This window comes from Diceros bicornis (genome assembly GCF_020826845.1).
Source record: "Diceros bicornis minor isolate mBicDic1 chromosome 27 unlocalized genomic scaffold, mDicBic1.mat.cur SUPER_27_unloc_1, whole genome shotgun sequence".
Lineage (NCBI taxonomy): Eukaryota > Metazoa > Chordata > Mammalia > Perissodactyla > Rhinocerotidae > Diceros > Diceros bicornis.
Genome location: NW_026690889.1, coordinates 1,238,083 through 1,258,478, shown reverse-complemented (window position 1 = coordinate 1,258,478; position 20,396 = coordinate 1,238,083). Strand labels below are relative to the sequence as shown.

Genomic DNA, 20,396 nt, shown 5'->3' with positions numbered 1-20,396 from the left:
GTAATGAAGAGAATATCATACAGAGAATGGAGGCCAATGCTATTTGATCTACAGGTAGACAATCGTGAGTTTGAACCTCTGCTCCCATAGATACCAAGAGATGACCTTGGGAGAATATAGAACCTCTCTAGGTTGCTTCTTCCTCAACTTGAAATGGGAATGATAATATTTACATGCTATGGCTATTTTGAGGAAATGCAATAAATTAAATAGAACATCTGAATGACATTTTGTGGGATGCCTTATGTGTGATAAATGCTTAGTAGTGATAGGCGTTATTTTAATCAAAGCTTCATTTAACTAGATTCTTAATGGCAAAATGAGATAAGGCAGAATGCTTCACTCCTTTATTAATAAATAACTTTATTACAAAATAATGCAAAATGACATTTTGTCCATTGTTTCCATTATGTAAAAATCATGACCCTTCAAATGCTTCTGATACTCACTCTTTATAACCAGAAGAGAGGAATCTCACTGTTTCCTCACTTCCTGCGGCCATAGAGGGGCAGCTACAATAGGTAACATTTTTGCAATATTGTGCAGAATATATATGGCTCTTTTGTCTACTTGAATATACTTCTTTTTTTCCCTAAAAATAACACCTTAATCAAATGAGCATGTATAGGTTTTCATTGGAAAGTAAATCTACGATACTTGCATTTGAGTATTCCATTACTCGCTAAAATGGAAGCTGATTTAGATTCAGAAAGGATATGGATTTATAGCTGTTAAGGAAGATAAGAGGGTGCAAAATATTTGTACATAATTTGAAAATTACATGGAATCTAAAGACCAGAATTATCCATCAGTAGTTTCTCCTGGGAAAACCTAAAATGAGACCCCATTACAACTGCTGTTGTGTGTCCACAATGATGCGCGTGCACATTGAAACATGGTGCCGTAATAGCCTCCATGAAGGTTTTTCCCTAGTATGCCAGACTCTATGCGTCCTGCAATCTACCAGCTGGGAGACCAGGGGCAAGTGACTTCTCTTCTTTGAACCTCATTTTCCTGGTCACTAAAATGGCTTTAAGAGTTACTGTACGAAGAGGCCTGCTTCAATGATTAAGTAAGATAACTCCAGTAAACTGCCTATTTCAGTACTCGCCAGAATAAGTGCACAATAAGTGTTGTTTCTATTTCCTCCGACTCAAACACTGATCATAATGTTGGAAATAAGATGACTTCTCTATTGCACACCAGCAATGAAGAACACTTCTTCAGAGGCCTGCAGAAGCAATGCATTAGTGAGTTCAGGACTCAGGGCTTACATAGGGGCTCAATGGATTCAGATCATTTCATCCTTTCCCCAGGTGGTTGGTCAAAGTGAAATGTCAGAAGTCATACAAAATGGTATTCAAAGTGTTGTTTCTTCTTCAGTTGAAGATGGTATGTCTTTTATTTCTTTTCAAAAATACCATTTGGAAGAAAAAGTGAAAATGAGGTGAATTTTCTTGTCTTTCTCAGTAATAAAGTCCAAGGACAAAATGTATAGGTGTGAAGAGGGAGGAAAAAAGGAAGAAGACCAGAAAAATAAAAAGGAAAATAAAAGGAAGAGAAAAGAATTAAAAGATATTATATGGAGTGATTTTATTCAAATGAGTACATAATCTCCCAGGTGAACAATTTAGATGCATGTTTTGGCACACATTTTTAAAAATTTTTATTTACTTTATCATATGTTAGAGGATGAATCTCTTTCTTTATAATTTTATCTCATTTGGATTAAATACAAAAGTTTCAATATCACAACTAATGAAATTAAAAGTAATTTAAAAATTAAATCTTATACAAATAAATCTGCCCCCTGAATCATAGCCATCTGCTTCCAGAGATGATGGAGAAAGGGTGTGAGATAGGACAATGGATAAGAAGATATGAAAGGGACTTGGATCTTGGGAAAAGGAGAGGAGATGGAGGGGATTAGAGAGAAAGCTTCATGAGGAGAGAGAAAATGAGTCATAGGTTTGGTGAGGTGATAAAGAAGGAAGAACTAGAAATAGAACTGGTGCTGAAAACAATCTGAGGTTTAAGAAGTCCAATATGAACCTGGGAATTTTGGCTGATGGAAAACCATGGCTTTAAATAGTGACAGGGTGACTCATGACACCTCACTGAGTTGATGTAAAAAAATGAAATAAAGGTCAAGAAATTCTAAATCAAGTCTTATTAAAAATTCTTAGGGTTTTCATCAGAGAACTCTTTTATTCTAGAAGCAGCTGAGATGCAGAGGTTCTCAAGCCTGAGCATCATCGTCATCCCCTGGGGAGCTTGTTCAAACAGATTCCTGGCCCAGGACCCAGACTTAGATTCAGTAGGGCTTGGGTGGAGCCAGGAAATTTGCATTTGTAACAAGCTCCCGGGTGATGCTGATGCTGCTGGTCCAGAGACCACACCTTGAGTAGGACAGTTCAAGAGGATTGCTCCAATGTTTTCCAAAAGAGTTTGAGTCCCTGCTGAAAGAAAAATTTTTTTTTCTAATAACATAAGCTGCCAACACCAATCATGTTCATTGATCATCCATTGAACAAATGTTTACAAAGTGAGTACCACTTGCCGAGAGTCACACTCAGCACATAAAAGGATTCAAGTAACCAAGACTCAAGTTGACTTGAGGCAGCCCAGGGTCTAAACAGAGTTCCTATCCTCTCCTCCACTCTAACGGTTGTTGTGACTGTGAAAATGTCTCCACTACTTGTCCCCCAAATGCAACGTGCAATAACATCACAAAGGGTTATGGATCTACCACTGACACAGGATTTATATCATGTCCTGGAAGGGAGAATTTTACAAACGGCACAGAAGATTGCAACGGTAAGTCCAAATAGAGTAACAGCCTTCAAAAATCAGAACAGAGTTAGTTGCAGCAAAATTGAACCAGTTCCTTAGAATATGACGTGAAATTCTAGAGAAAACCTACCGAAGTGAGCAAAGATGCCAGGAAGAAAACAGGTCATAGAACCGAAATGTGACACCAGGCCTACAATTGATTTTTCTCTTTTATTGGTTGCTTTAAAAAAATAACAGTGAATGTTGAAAGTAGTCCACACCTTAGAGTCTTAACTCATTCTGCAATAACAGCCTAATAGACCAGGGTTTTCAATCAAAGCCCAAGGCCATCCATAGTTGGAAACGTTACTAAGCAGCTAGAGAAGCCTGTGCACATTATCAAATTAAAACCCAGGAAACAAATGGGAATCGTAACAGCATAACAGTTGACTTTTCCCATTTATCCAGTCCCTGTCCTAGATGTGGACATTGTATGAACAGGTTAGTCTTCTATTCCCATTTTGATTCTCTCTATGATACTGGAGAATTATTGCCTCTGTGCACAGCAGGCTGTTACCGTTAAGAATTCTCCCAAAGAACATACACTCAGATAATTTTTAAGCTCTTAATATCTTAGGAAAATCTCTTATCTCTTCAGTCCAGCTGTCCTTATCAGTGGCTCCCAAACCTGTAGGCTGAATGAAATCACCCAGGGTTTTTCTGAAAACATCAGATTCTGAGTCCCAACTTCTCTGAAATTCGTTTTACTGGGTCTGAGACTGACTTTGGGATTTATATTTTCAACAATTATCTCTAAATATTTCTGATGCTGTCAGTCGACAGAAACGTCTTGGGCACCACTGCCAATGGATAGGTGGAGCATATACATTCAGCTGGTTTGATTATGAACTCTTTGCTCCATTCCACAGATGAGGATGAATGCCACTGACTGACCACCCCAAAATTATTGGACCTATCCAATTGGAAGCTACCTTCGTACCCCTCAACCTGGTTTGGCTCCAAGTAAGGGAAAGTCAAACTTCACACATGAAGAGGAAGAACGCACGGGTAAGTATTGATAAAGCCCAGTGCCTGCGGACCACCAGGAATGCAGATGACGTCCACAGTGTTAGGTTTATTAATGTGCTGCAGCAAAGTGCACCTCCCATTGGGAAGCTTCAGTGTCTCAGTAAGAAGATGCTAGAAGGGGCTTATTGAAGGGTCTGGCCTTATGCCACGTGGCTTTGAGGAAAGCTAAGGAAGCAAGGGTTTCTTCTGTAAATGGTCCTGTCAGGAAATGAATGCAAGTTGATAACTGGATATTTTCACTTTCAGGTAGGAGAAGAGACTAATGAAGTTGGGTAAGAGTTGTCTTTGCTTCAGAAGCAGAAGCATCTGTGTCAGCCAGGAGAGTGGAATGTTTGGGAATTTGTCAGGAATGCAAATTTTCAGGCCCCAGCCCAGACCTGCTGAATTGAAATCTGTGTGGATGGGACCCAGCAGCGTGTTTGAACAAGCCCTCCAGGCAGTGCTGATGCACACCAGAGTTTGAGAACCACTGCCTTAGCCCAACCTACAACAGTAGTCAAAAAAGGTGGCAGGGGACACGCCATAAAAATCATGTCAAGAATTATTGCCCACCAATGCTGGTGATAGGTTACACTGTTTTATATAATAAAACAGGGACCGTGGCTAGTATAGGGAATAGTCTATAGAGATGGTATAAGGAGTTTGAGAGAAATATTCAGGAACATTTGAAGGTAAACATTCTTCATTAATGCTACTCTGTTTCCCTGGGTCTCCAAAACATTTTTTTTTTTTTTTAGAAAACTTGATCCTGTCTCACGTTTAGATACTTGATGCTACAGGAATGTGAGAAGAAAAATGGGGAGACTTTTTTTCATCTTGTAAGGTCAAATAGTTCCTGACCTTGAGGAAGTAACTCTCTCCAGCTTCTCTTCTATTTTTCATTCTTAGAAATCAACCCTAATTCTTCTCAACTTGGCAAAAATAAATTTTCCAGAGACTGTGAAGTCCAGGTGAGTTTCATACCGTCATCATCTTGTGAACTGGGCATGAGAAGGGGCAGACATAGAATATACTTAAGACTCTCGCAACATTTTTCAATATGTTGTGTGGTGGATATTTTTACAAATACGAACCTAAATGTACCAGCTCTATTTATTCGTTAGATACCTGCTAATTTAAAATGCTACTTTTCAAAATCCAATGTGATAACTAAAACATGGTGAAGTGTGTATAGAAATTCTGTGTACTATTTTGCAATTTTTTTGTGAATTGGCTGGGGAAGTGACCATTAGCCCTACTGCAGCCCTGGAGCTGGGCATCCCACACACATGAATTTAGTTCTTACACTCTCTGCTCTCTTCGTTTCACCTATTTTCTTATTTCCCTAACAGGAACAACATTTTTAATTAATGCAGATTTATATCTTTTAATAACTCATAGGTCACAGCATTAAAAATTTTCCTTTTTTTCTCAATCTCAGTTGAGCATGCCTTTCTTTAATACTAAATGTGTTGAATGTCAGAAAATATCCCTCAAGTGGTCAATTCAGATACTAAATATCTTATAAGCGATTTTGATTTTTACATATTGACTTGTCCTGAGAAAACTACTGGCAAATTGTACTAACCATCTATAAAGGCATAATTAGCTTTAAGTCAACATCATGGTCACATGAACTATCAGCCACTCAAAGTCTTGGCTGCCCAAGTTAAATACACATATTTCTATGAAGCCCAGATCTCTGTGGTATAAAGAAAATGTCCACATCGCCATTCTAGTGTGTGTTTTACTAGCTGACTTTCACAAATTATCAGAATAACAGTAAATGGATTTGCTCTGACTTAGTGAGGCTCTCAAATCGGTGTGGAAATGGGAATACAACACTCGCTTTAAAGGTTTGACATCCTTTCTAATATTTTAATATCTTTTCATGCTTGGTGATTCTCAAACTTGACCATACATTAGAAACACTTGGGTGGTTGTACAAAATGTACTTGTACCTGGGTCTCTGATGAATCAGAATCTCTGAGGTTAGGGCCCTATTGTCTACATAGTTTAACTTGTCAAATGATTCTAATATACAAGGGTGGTTGAGAACCATCACAAATGGCTCCCAGGGTTTCCTCTCAATCATCTGGCTAGCAGGCCAGATCACTGGAATCCTAGTTCATTTTCGAAAGAGAAGGGAGCACATACAGAATAAGTATCCAAATCACTAGGAGAACGGGAGGTTTGGAGAGTTTTTAATAGTTAAAACTATTTCCAAAAGAGGGCCTGTGAGTCTGCACTGAGGATACTATGCTTCTCTCTCCTTTCACCCACCCCCTAAAAAGTTCCTCAGTCTAGAAGCCCACAGACTTATATGTATTTGGCTTAATTCAGTAGGTAAACAGGTGAAAACAGATGTTCTTTTCTGGCCCAATATATGAAGTCACTGATATTTCACCAGATTCTTTTACCATATTGATTAACTCCATTCATTTTACTATTTTTAAATATAGTTTTTATTTTATTCTCTTGGTTAACAATGGATATTTATGGTAAGAGAATAGCAGACAGCAGAAGAGAGAGAACGTGAACAAGAAAAGCAAGACATACGGAAAAATAATGACAGAAAGGACAGAATGTGGGACAGGAAGGCAGAGCTGTATTCATCCATAGTTTTTCGAGAAGCGACCCGATAACAGGAGAATAGAGTTACTTCCTACTAGGTTTGAACAACTGTGTTGACTTCCCAAGCATTCTGTTGCAATGCACCCATCATCTCGATATGTAGGAAGACAAGCATCCCAAAGACAAAAATGCTCCCAGACAACATTTTCCTTGTTAAGAATCAAAGGTGAACTTTATTTTAAAAAATTACCGAGGTAATTTTAGGTAACAGATAAGGCTGTAACTGGTAGTCTAAGGGCTAATTAAATTATATAAAAACGTCTTGTATTTGAGTTAGTATTTGGGAAAAAAAAGGATACAACTTATGTTAGAATGAGCTATAAAAGCAAGCTTAGGTAAAGTAAGACTTTATAGAATCAAATTAGTTTAAATTTAAAAAATAATCTCTTTACATTAAGTATCATCTTTTTGTGAGTGCACGTATTCTAAAAAAATATATAACTAAAAACACTAAATGATCCCTTAGGCCAAATTACCTTTAATATAAAAGTGAATAAGAATCATGGTAAGCAGAAATTGCAGTATACAAGGACAAGTAAAGATCTTCTTTCCTGTCACAGGAAACCCGATCTTTCACCCACACAACTGTCTACTCTTCACATTTATGTCTCTCAAAAGAGTTTAATGAAGTACAATTATAAAATGACAAAGCATCACAGTCCAGAGCAAGAAGCATGGTTGACATTAAATGAGGCGAGTGAAACTGGGGGCTGTTCGTGGGGAAACACTTCCCCAGGGCCACACTTCTTGGCTTCTTCAGCATGACCTTCTCGTATTTTCCATCAGGTATCAGAACATTGTTCTTGGCTCCTTGCTCTCTCTGCCTCCCTGGCAAACCTGGCTGCCCTCAGGGCCTCAGCCAGTCTCTCCCTTGCTTTTTTCACTTTCTGACTCTGTCTGCGGATGTCTCCATAAGTTACGGGCTGTCTGTAGAGTGGGTGGGAGAGACCGAGACCCACTCCTGGGATCATCTCTGCCCAGTCTGAAGACTGTGTGGCCGTGGGCTTGAGGCTGGGGTCTAGATACCCAGCACCAGCACAGCCCAGGGATTCACCTGGACCACCTGGTGCAATTATATTTAAGGTATTTGTGATATGGAAAGTACTTAAAAGTTCTCCTTCACTGCTGCAGGCCTGGAGTCCCTGCAGTCTCCTGTGTGCGCAGACTTACTGGGGCTTCTGCAAGGTCTGCTCCCGTTGACTGGACCTGACCTCAGTGCCAGGGTAGGAAGTCATCCTTGTAGCTGGCCTCTTAAAAATGCAGCTGGTGAGTATTATAGGAAGTGCAGACCTTTCACGATGTCTCATCTTGGTCTTGGATAAATGGACCTGTCTTTTCTTCTCTGAAGTCTGTGGCATCATATTTCTTTTGAGCTTCCCCTGTGAAAACAAAATGAAATGTGAAATTTGAATAAAATGAGGGATGCAGACTGCCAGCCATGGAGAATGTTCTCACCTCATTTGGATGTTCCATCCTCCTGTGTCCTGGAGAAATATCTCTCAAACTGCCCTGTGCATCACAATCATTTGGAGGGTTGTTAAAACACAGATTGCTGGACCTCCACCCAAGGAGGCCTGGGGAGGGCTAAGAATTTGCACTTCTAAGTGTTCCCGGATGCTGCTGATGCTGCTGGCACAGGCACCACACACTGAGAACTAGATCCTGGGACATCAAGCTGATATGAGTCAAGGGCAGAAAGGACTATGAAAACTAGATGCTTGTGTGCCCAGAGCATAGTAATTTAGTGCCTCATCTCTAATGAAATCACGTTCCTCTCAGCAATTTGATGCTCACTTCACTTGCACACCCACGTCCCATCATCACTCAAATATTCTCCTGTTCATAAGTAAATAACTCACACACGCCATATTCCCATCACACAGTTCTACCCACTGTAAATAACCATTTTTCCTCCCCTGACTCTTCCTCTCTCCTCCTACTCCTCCCTGTTAATCTGGGCTCCACCATCTGATTTAACACAACAATTGATGCTTCTTAGCAGTCAATCCTGCTCTCACATTTGTTCCACATCCACACCCTCTTCTAGGCCATCCCATCCATTTCCCTGGCTTCAAATACCATTAGTGAACTAGAAATGCCCATAGAATTAGCACAGATCTGGCTTCAACCCTGAGACCAAAATACTCATCTGCCCACTCACCACATCAGTGATAACTCGATGACTCAGCTCACAATGAGCAGGTCCCAAGATGAACCAACCAGTTCTCCAAATAATCACCCATATCTCAGGGTCCCCTAATCTCACTTGTTGGTACTGATATCCTGTCTACACCTGAGTGTCATTTTGGACACCCTGCCACCCCACACTGGTACATCAATGAACCATCCATCCACCCTCCTGAATCCACCCAAAGATTCTGCACTTTTGAATAATTCTTGAGCACCTTTCAGATTCCTACAAAATACCATTTCCACAGAGTGACCTTTCCTGATCCAGCCATGTAATGCCACATTTTCTCTGTTAATTTTTAAAATTTTTAATTGTAAGTGTATTATCATCTATTTCTCTCATAGTGTTTTTCTCACTAAATTAGATACTCCATGACGTGAAGACTAATGTGGACTGTAATGTTTTACACTGCCGTATTCACTCATTGCTTTGCCCTTAGAGAGTGCACAATATATTTATCGAAAGAAATTTTTCAAACTCCAAAAAATACTTTCTAAAATTTTCAAACAAATTCACTTGACTGCAGTAATACAAGGATAGAATCTGTTTTGTGGTATACTGCAATAAGTTATCACTAATATTGCAAATCCTTTCTGTCTGTAATCCATTATAAGACTCTAGCCACAATAATCTATTTAAAATGTAAACCTAATCAGTGCACCTTTCCTTTACAATCTCTCATTTCTGTCTTCAGATACTTTTTGTGTGTGTGTGTGTGAGGAAGATCGGCCCTGAGCTAACATCTGCCAATTCTCTCTTTTTTTTGCTGAGGAAGACTGGCCCTGGGCTAACATCCATGCACATCTTGCTCTCCTTTATATGGGACGCCACCACAGCATAGCTTGACAAGCAGTGCCTTGGTGCAAGCCCAGGATCCGAACCGGCAGACCCTCGGCCACCTCAGCAGAGCATGTGCACTTAATCCCTTGCGCCACTGGGCCGGCCCCCTCAGATACTTTTTACAAGTGAAGTCATAAATCTCACTTCATCCTTGTTGTCCTGCCATAATCATTAATACCATCCCTTTTATTCTCCAACATGTCCCAGTGTGGAGGGAAAATTAGTTGATCCTCCCATTTATAGAGCACCTATTATAAGCCAAGTTATGTACTAAAACCCATGATCCAGAATTTAACTTAAGTCACTGCCCTTGTTTTTTTTAACCTTGGAGAAAGGAATGAGTTAATAAAGGGACTAATCAATGTGTAATATAGTGTTAGGTATAATTAGATCCTGTAATAAACAGTAAGGGCTACACAGAGATACAGAGACACAGGGAGTGATGGAGGAAGAACAGCAAGGAGGGATAAAGGGAAAGAAATTACCTACAATTATTTCATTTATTTATTTTGTGAGGAAGATCAGCCCTGAGCTAACATCTATGCCAATCCTCCTCATTTTTTTTTTTCCTGAGGAAGACTGGCCCTGTGCTATCATCTGTTCCCATCTTCCTCAACTTTATATGGGATGCCACCACAGCTTTGCCTGACAAGTGGTGCCTCAGTGCCTGCCCAGGATCTGAACCCAGGCCACCAGCAGAGGAGCGTGTGCCCTTAACGGCTACTACGGCATGGGGCCGCCCACCTACAATTATTGATGATGAAGAGATTAGGGAAGGACTAACTGATGAGGTGATATTTGAGCACAGAACTGAATATTTTTTAAAAAAGACCAATCACATTGTGGGTAAAAAATTTTCCAGAGACGGGAGCAATGTACACAGTGCAGAGCTGAATATTACTTCCACTTCCCAGTGATGTTGTTGGTTAAAAACAAAACAAAACAAATGTCTGGCCTATTATCCCAAGAAAGCTCCCTATGCAGAAAAGTACAACACCTTGATCATTACTTAACAAACATTAACACCTAGGAAACAACTTTCAATAAGGTATCTTCTTGTTTTAAGAGCTACTGCCTGCTCACTTAAAGAGGTTTCACAGAAGGACCAAGTGTACAAATGGACACTCTTGCCATCTGTATGGATTCCACACTCACCAGAATAGGCTGGCTTGGAAAACAGGCCGATGCAGGTTCCTCCATGGCTGCAGAGTTGTCCTGCTGACCCCACTCCTGATGTGCAGACAGCCCGTGGATTGCTGGAAAATGCAGTGAGTTCTGCCTCTGATTCCCCTTTTATTGCGGAAGGGAGTGGATAATCCAATCAGTGGATAATCCAAGGGAGACATCCTGTCTCTTATCAATGGGATTTGAGAGATTCCTAAAGCTTTATATCTAAACACAAAAATGTTGGGTTATTGACACTGTCAGATACTGTTGGTAGATAAAAATATTTAATACAATTGTGTGGGGAGGTGGTATTTACAGTTTCTATCAACATTTTAATATTTCCTTTTTCTTCCACTGGATACCTTCTGTAAAAATAGGAATGGAAGTTTATATGTACAAAAATATCCATACAACTTATGGGTTAATAGGAAAAATTAGAGACTGTGTAAACGTTTATCAATAAAGAATGTCCACAATATTTATTAACAAGTCTCTAGAATACATCACACAGCCATTAAAAAGAATTTAGTATTTTGTGCATTTACATCTCAGGTAATTTCCAGTAAACTTGTTATTATTTCAACCGTCTTACTCTTTCCCTTCCCTTTGACCTGAATAATTAATGTTCCTTTACTCTCTTTACTTCACTGATGTTGATTTAACTCATTTATTATTCCATTATTTCCTTTATAAACTTACTCGTTGAAATCATATAAAAATCTTTGTTTAATTGCACTAATGTTTAAATCCTGAATCCTTAATACAGTCTAATATGAATAATTACTTTTACCTCCTCCCCCAAATGCTAATACCTTCAACACTTTCAATTCTATTTTTAAGCTTCCTGACATTTGTATTACTGTTTTCATGCATTTTATTCTATATATATTTTAATCCCTATGAGAGATTTCTAGAATTACTTCACAAAATAAAATTCATTTATATTTATTTATAAATTATCCTTTCCTTTCCTCTTCAGTCCTTCTTGCATCCCTGGTTTTTAACCTGGGATCATATTCCTTTGCATGTGATAACTCACTGCAGTATTTTGTCTAATTCAAGGCTACTAACAATGAAAAGTTTCACTTTAGGTTTTTCTAGAACATCTTTATTTGGGGCACTATTGCTGCTGGGTGTAGAATTCTGGTTTGATGTGAGATTTCTTTTAGCATTTTAAAAATGCTGCTCTGTTGATGTGTATCTTATTTTCTTTATGGTTAGAAATCACCAATTGGACGTTTTATTGCTTATTTGGCCTCTATAGTCCCTAAAATCCTTTACATTAACTTTGGTTTTTAGACCAAGGTTTGGTTCATTAATATTCCCTGTGTAGTCACTCTGCTTAGGGAATCGTGAATCAATTGAATCTGTGGATTGATGTCTTTCATCAACTTGGAACATGCTTGTGTATTTTCACTTCTGATATCTATTCCTCCCCACGTTCTGTCTACTCCCCTTGTAATCACAGTCCATGTGTCTTCTAATTCTACCCTGAATTTTCCACTGTCATTGACCCTATGGTTTTCTTGGGAGATTTGCTCTTGAACCATCTTCCATTTTAGTTAACCAGCCTTTTGCTGGAATCAATGCCTTCTTAACTCCTTAAATTCTTAATTTCACTTCTAACATAAACACAATATAACTAGAATTTTTTTTAAAAAGAGATAGCAGAGCAGTTTGACAATAAGGAGAAAATGATTTCCATTTGATACTATAAAACTCAAACAGATAGGAGAAAATTATATATTGGATCATATTAAGATATATGAGGAGCCAGTATTCATTAAAATTCACCAGTAAGACCCAGTGGGTGGAAAACCTGAGTATCTTGTTCTTTGTACTGATGTGGACTACATTTTGAAATGATAATAATTGTATTTCTTGGGTTAAATAAAAATGTTATAAAATCGAGTTTCATCTGTTTGTATTTACTTTCTGTAATATGTGTGCTGGAAAATTTAAATGACATAGGTCACGTTGTGATATCCCTGTTGGTCTTGGTGGGATAGAGCCATGATGTGATGGTTAACTTTAGGTGTCAACTTGACTAGACTCAGGGGTGCCCAGATAGACTGTGAAGCATTATTTCTGGGTGTGAGCTGAGGTCAGACCTCTTTTTTCCTACCAGTTCTGTGTCCTGGAAAAGCTGCTGTGCCTCTCAAGATCTCCCCAGTGTCCCAAGCTGCACAATGAGGATTGGGCTAAAAACAGCTTCCTAGGGACCTCATCAGGTGTATATGTGATAATACGTACAACACCTGTGGGCTGGTGTCACATGTGTCTAATGCACACACTTAGAGATGGATGAAGTACAAGGAGTAGGACATCACATAGAATACCAGTCAGAACTTCTCTAGGTCCCAGATGTGTGATATTTGGTAAGTCACTGCCGCTCTGAGCCTCATTTTCAGGTCTGCATCCTGAAGGGGCTGAAATTAGAGGAAATTCAGACATTGTGATCCACTGGCATTAAACCTTCCACGGTCCCCTGTTTTACTCAGAATCAGTCCCAAGAGCCTCATGTTGGCCTATGTGGTGGGAGCCTCCGCAATGGTCCCAATGCTCCCTGCCTCCTGGAGTGCACATCCTTGTGTCACCACTAAGTGGTCAGTATCTGGCTTCTGAACAACAGAACACAGCCAAGGTGATGGGATGTCACTTCCAAGTTTTAATTACAAAACGTCTGTCACCTCCCAATTACTGGCTTAATTAGGTTCCCTACTTACCTCCCTCATTCTGTTTCCATCTCTCTCTCTCTCTCTCTCTCTCTCGCTCTTACTCTCGCTCTCACTCTCGCTCTCTATCAAATCACCAGAACTGGGAGAGCAAGTGCTGATGTTTTCAGTTGCACTACGTAGAGGCTCCTAGGAGAGAACTGAGGGAGTGTCCCGCCAACAGACAGACAGGAGCTCACACTCTCAGTCCAAATGGATCCTGACAAAACCCATGTGAGTGATCTTGGGTGGGAATGCTCCCCCATTTGAGACCTGTTGAGACCACAGCCCCTGCTTCACAGAGACTTTGAGGCAGAGGCACCCGGCTAAGCCATGCCTGATGCTTGGCTAACAGAAATTGTGAGATGTTATATATTTGTACTTTATAGGTGGCAGGTTTTGGAGTAATGTTGTCACAGAGGAACAGAAAGTAACAGTCTACCATGTCCCAGGATCCAGCCTGATCACCCTCCTCTCTTCACTCCTTTCTCTTCTCAGGCTCCCTCAAGCCACACTGGCCACATTTCTGACCTTCCCTGGTCAAACTCGCTTCTTCCTGTGAGTCTCTGCACCAGGGAACCTTCTCCTTGACACACTAACTGTTCCCAGACCTAGGGAGGGTGCTTACACTTGTCATTCTTGTCACAGCAAAGGTCTGAAATGCTTCAAGGAGGCCTTTCAGAACCTCCTAGCACAGTCTCTACCATCACAGGTCTCACATCCAGAAGAGCATTACATGATTTCCTCCTCCTTCCTCCCATTGAGATAAAATGAGTGCTTGAGGAAGGGCTGTCTGCTTCGGCTGAAGCAGAGGCAACTCCTTCTGGTTATACCAGGCACACGACTGTCTGTTCCAGGCTGAATTTTTCCCACCATGAGTCCACTGTTTAAGGAAACCGTCATTCCCTCTCTTTCATGGGTCTGGTTTCCCCAAGAACACAGTGAACCATCCCCTCTCCCTCTGCTGCATCACCATAAACCCACAGCCAGAACATAAGCACCAGGTTAAAACACCACCAGATCCTGAATTCAGTCACTGCTGAGACCCGCCCATCAATGTTGTCATTCAATGGTGACTCCTGACGACACCTTTCCTCTGAGACCCACTCCCAGCCTGTCCTCAGCTTCTTACAGTAACACTGAGATTTCCTCAGAGTCCTCCCAACCTGGGCAAGAAAAATTCTGAAATGTTCTCTGTATTAATTTTCACGGACTGGGGACATTGGTAGATGTAATTTGAGTGTGTATGTGCAGTAGTTTCTACGCAGGTATTCTATTTTTCAGACACAGATAAAATAGTGTGACTACTCAATGCACCAAGAAAATGGATAACTGTTCAAATTTTTTCATGATGTGAAGTCTTTAGAGAGTAAATGTCGTGGTTAAGAGCACAGACTATGGAGTTAACTCCTCACGTCCAAATTCCAGCTCAATCCCTTCCTAGATATTTGTATTGACCAAGTTATTTACCTGATTGGTGCCTCAGTTTCTTCATCTCTCAGTTGACAATAATGATCAGCATACCTACTTTGTAGGTTTATGGAGAGTATTAAAGGAGTTAATGTTTGAAAAACGCTTGGAACACCTAGTGTGTTACCAGTGCTGTAGCTATATATTATAAATAAAATTTAGAAATTCTTCTGACACTGCCTGTGAGCCCCAGAGGGTGAGACTGTTGCCTGGATGTATGTAGAAAGCACTCCATGACAAACGATGAATAAATGAGTGAACAACATTGGCGAATGCATTACCAATGTCACCTATGTCACCCTACAGGCATTCCCAAGCCAAACCACATGCAGACATTCCTGCTCTGTCCTGCATCACATTCCCTGGAGGAATCACTGGGGCTTCTTGGACCTGGTAACGGTGCCCACTAAAGGTTCTTTTCTGTCAGCAAACCCCAGTCTTTGTCCAATTGCTGCAGCTCACAGGGTCTGCACTCTGATCCTTTTCTTCACTCAAGGGAGACGTGCCATCCCCAGAGCTGGGCCTGAACTTTGGAGAAAATGTTTCCCTGGCCTGGGGCAGGTAGAAGAGTGCAGGGACAGAGTGCGATTTGGGGAAAATCCTCCAGGTGTTGTCAGAAGGGATGGAGGCAGGGCATGTGTCAGCAAGGACTGGTCTGGTTGGTGGGCCTTGGTGGTTAAATAGTAGGGGGGCTGAGAAGTTTTGTAGGTTCTAGCATAATACAATCACTATGACGGTCATGAAATCAGAATCAGCCTAATTAAGTCCAAATTAACCCAATGTCAGCTGTTCCCTGACTGGCTCTCTAATCCAGTAGTGACTTATTTTAAGGGTTGTTCATGTTCTGTCATCTCCTTTTCATTGATTGGTTCGAGTAATTATTCTTTACATAGCCTGTGTATTTTTACATAGTAAAGAAAAAAGGAGTTTTAAAACAACCCTCCTTGGAAAAGTCTCCATAACATATTGAATTAATAACAGAAGCCATGACAGGAAATTCACCATATATCTGGATCTTTAGTCTCTGGTTTTAGATCTTCCTAACTGGTAAATTACCTTGACTTCTTACTTCTTTCTTGAGGTTAGTTCACTTAGGACTAAGTAAGAATGCAACCTCATGGCATTTGAGAAGTAGTGGTGGGACTCTAGGAGAATGTGTGTTTCATTCTGTCAGTGTGGTGTGTGTGTGTGTGTGTGTGCATGCGCGTATGACAGTTTTTGTTGCATCTTGCAGTGTGGGCCAGTGTAGACTCCTTTTCTAGGGAAAAAATTTCCCTAACCACTTTCTCTGGGCTTTATTTTCACTGATGGCTTCACTGGTGCTGTCCAATAGTAACATTAAGCACTCTATATTATGGAATTTAATATCTTTTTAGTAGCCAGATTTTAAAAAATGAAAACAAACAGGTGAAACTAACTTTAATAGTATATTTTAACCCACTATAACCAAGATATTATCATTTGTGGGTGCAGTCTATATAACATTAATAATAAGATAGTTTACATTTTTTTCCTGGGTTTCATAAATCCAGTGTATACTTCCTACTTACAGCACAATCTCCATTTTTAAGTTGAGTTTTTTCAGACATAGATTCTCTGTACTGAGATTTAATGTTCACAGTTGTCAAATGAGTCACATGTCTAAGTTGACCCAAACATATTTAAGAGTTTTACACTTGAAGATCATGTTAGATGAATCATGAGAAGTTCCTATTGAGATGGGTAACAAAGGAGTCATTGTGACGTTACGAGGGAAATACCCAGAGAATGGTGAGGGCAGATGGAGTGTGGAGTGGTCTGAGGAGGTGGTTGGAGGTGACGCCACAGAGATACATGATGTAGATGACCTTTGCTCAGTGGTTCACAACTGAGGGGAAGGAGTAGAGAGAGCAATTTCTCTGTGAAACATCAGGCAAGTTAAGGGACCTCGAATATGTATGAAGGAAAAAGAAAAGTGGGGACTATTTGAAAGAAACTTTGTGAAAAATCAAGGAGTAAATATGCCAACACATGAAAAGGAAGTAAAATTTCCAGGCATTATGGATGCTTCCCAGTTGATGCAGATGATTTTGGATTTACAGTGGTACCAACATAATCACGTTGTATGCTTTTCTTAGCAGTTATCAGAAGACCAGCAGTAGTTAAGGTATCGCAGATAACAGGGATCTTTTGAGTTTCAGGTTTTACAAGGCAGATATTATGAGCAGTCAGGAATTTTGGATCATTCCAAGGGAATTATTGAGATTATTGACCATGGAATCCAGGAATGATAGAAAAAGGAGACGAGAAATTGAGGTAAGGATACGGAGACCTGGCATCACTTGCATCTTGAGGAACAGGTATCTGCTGTATGAGTGTTTGAGTAAAAACTGGAAATCAGGAATTTCTGGTGGGTGAATATGTTTTCTCAGTTATTTATTATTGAACAAGATCATTTGGGTTGATGGAAACATCTGGGATATGAGAGTGAGTCACTAGGAGTGGGGTGAATGATCATTTCACTACTGATTTAATCTCTAACGGAACTATGAACACCAACTGGTCAATGGGTTAATCAAATGAATAATCATATAGTACAGAAGAATGGTAGGATTTGGGATTTAGAAAAAGACTGGAGACTGTGTGTCCTGACAGGGAACACCAGGGCTTTTGTGGTTGAGAGTGACAAGGACAAAAAGAGAATAAAGTCATACTCATAAAGGAGAATGTCTACAAGATGGAGGAGAAATGACCTGCAGTAGTCCTGAGTTTTGACCTCGAGTTTTCTGTTCTTGACCCAAATGTCTTTGATGATGTCCCAGGGCACAGGTCAGATAAATCCCCACAGGGGGAGAGGGAAGGTAGAAGTACAAGACATCTGAGATAACTGTCCTGAGAAGGCAGACTTCAATCATCACTCTGATCCACTTTCACAATTTATTTTTATAAGGTAAGAGGAAAAGAAGTATGATGGTCAAATCATCACAGAGGAAGCGACATGATTGTGGAAACCAATCCAAACCAAAGCCTGGTTTGAGCATCTCCATCCCTTTGAGGATGTCCAGTTACATATTCAAGAGGCCAGTTACTAGAATCACACCCCATCCTGGCAATGAGGTCAGATGCCTTGGAGCAGCCCCAACAACTCTGCTGGCAGAAGAGACTGCAAGGTCTCCAGGCCTGCAGAGTACAGGAGAACTGTTAACTCCTTTGGACTTTGTCAAAGTCCTGCCGAATCTTGCACCCAGTTGCACAGGTGCATCCCTGCCAGCTGTGCCCACAGGTGGTCTGAACTCCAGTCCCATGCCCACCCCTGCCCGGTCTTCAGATTCGGCAGAGAAGATCCCAGGAGCTGGTCTGTACATCCCACAGCTCCTTTGCAAACAACTTCTGGTGACTGAGGAGGATATCAGGAAACAGGAAGGGAAAGTGAAGATGGCAAGAGAGAGACTGGCGGTAGCACTGATGCAGACAGACTCGCTAGCGAGGCAGGGAGAGTGAGGGGCCAACAAGGACGTCCCGACAAACACGATGACGAAAAAAGAAGACGGTGCAGATGACATGGAGCTCACACTACATTAATGCCTCTGCAGGGGTCCTGATGTCTTCTTGCTTTGAGCTCTTGAAACTTTAATATATACCAATACTTTTCTTTTCTTCAATTCCTTTGCATGACAGAGAGGATACAGACAGTGATCCTTCTGAGGTGAGAGATTGGGTTTCAGGTGAGGAGAGAAAGGAGATCTTTCCTTTTCATGTTGTTCTCTCATTTTTCTTTCCTGAGTGTGTTATTTATTTGTATTTTAAGGTCAGCAGAGAGTTATGAAAGTCATGGGGGTCTTTAGAGTTTTGCCCTCACAGTCACAGAGAAAACCTACCTAGTCTGAATGGACTGTGCTTTTTGTGTAATATTCCAATAGATCCTGACATAACATTTCACTAAAGAGCTGTTGTATCTGTCTTCTCAAGTAAGATATTCACTTCTAGATCTCTCTTTTTCTGTTTTCTGTTGCATGTTGATTGACAATTGCATATAATGAAATACCAGCCTTTCCCTCACTGTTTAGATCTGTCTGGCTGGAAATCTGACATGCCATTCGGGCATCTTGCTATCAGGAGAAAGACTGTTCTCAGCGTCATGAGTCTAACAGTGAGCCACTGTGTGCTGGGATTTGTCTATTTGCTGATCAAGCCTGTTGGGTTATTCAAATCCTCTTCATCGTAACTGTCTCCTGGCCGACAAACTTACCAGCTGCTGAGAGCAACGTGTTCAACAATAATGGAGTATGTTACTATTTATATCTTACCTAAAAAATGAGTTATTTTTTCAATGAATCTCCTCTCCTCTATTCTTCGATGTAGTAATCATCTGGCGTTTTAGTTAAATGTGTTTTTAATGTCTTGTTTTAAAACTAATACCAAATTAGACAGACTGTTTTTTCCTTTCCTCGTGACTCCTGTTATGTTTTCCTGGGTTCACAGTTCTTCTTCCTGATGCACATTCTTTACCGGTTCTTTCACTGCAGGCCTGTGGGAGGTCAACTTTGAGTCTGTTTGTAGGTCAGATAACGTCTTTCTTTCTTTGACACATAGTTTGAATAGGTGTTTAATTTAGCTTTGTAGTGATTTTTTTCCTTCTTTGTCAAGTTATTTAATATTTCTGAGCCTCAATATCTTTAGCTTAAAATGAGAATAAAACCCTAAAAATGGTGACTGTAACTGAGATAATACACGCAGAGCTTGCCAGTCATGTTGCTTAGCAGAAATTAAATAGTCAATAATGATAACTATTATTAATCATTATAATGATATTATTATAATAATGTAATATATAATAGTATATTAATGTATAATAATTATTATACATTAATTTATAATTATACTGTACAGTGTATAATGTATGCAATGTATAATAATATATTAATATTATTAATCATTAGAATCTTCAGAGTGTGCATTCTCAGAGAATCACTGCTTAAGATTGAGAATGTGAAGCTCACACACAAAAAGTCTGAGAGAGTGGCATGACTGTGACTTTAATTCTCAGCCCTTGGGTGTCTTCAGCTGTGGTCGTCTGCACAGTGTTTACAGATAATGTGATCTGTTCCCACAGACCCACGGCAGAACAGCGCAGCCTGCCTCATGCCTGGGATGCTCTGGGCTGCTTGTTGGGGAGCCTCTGCTGTGAGGCTAGTTGGACTCCGTACAGAGAAAGATGAAAAAAGACTCTTTCTTTTCCCTCAGATTTCTCCCCCTGAGTTTTATTCACTTTTACATCCAGAGCAGATACTCTCTTCCCAGAGCCTTGGTGTTACTCTGGGATTCAGGCTTACCAGACACCTAGTCATTTCAGCTCTCAAGTCCCAAGGTGACTGCAGAGTCATGTCTCACCCACTCCTCCCATCCTGGCCTGTTTCCCATCATGGAGGACCCATGAGTGGGTAGAAGAGCCATCGAGGGAGATTGATCTGGAAGTCCTGGTGAATCTGAGCTTCAGAGAATGAAGCAGAAAAGGGGAACCTGAGACTGCCAGTGCTTCAGTGGGGGAGGAATATGGAGGA

The 20,396-nt window shown here is 40.4% G+C and overlaps 1 protein-coding gene and 1 long non-coding RNA gene across 2 annotated transcripts in view; one reads left to right on the top strand and one right to left on the bottom strand.

Moving 5' to 3' along the window:
- The window catches only part of LOC131401949 (centrosomal protein kizuna-like), a 263,865-nt gene that overhangs the window by 232,805 nt on the left and 10,664 nt on the right, over positions 1-20,396 (bottom strand). The gene's annotated exons all lie outside the window — the stretch shown is intronic.
- Positions 1,397-10,310, top strand: LOC131401963 (uncharacterized). Its single transcript, XR_009218152.1, has 4 exons — positions 1,397-1,621; positions 3,702-3,840; positions 4,750-4,811; positions 10,084-10,310. It is a non-coding gene; the product is annotated as an uncharacterized LOC131401963 (long non-coding RNA).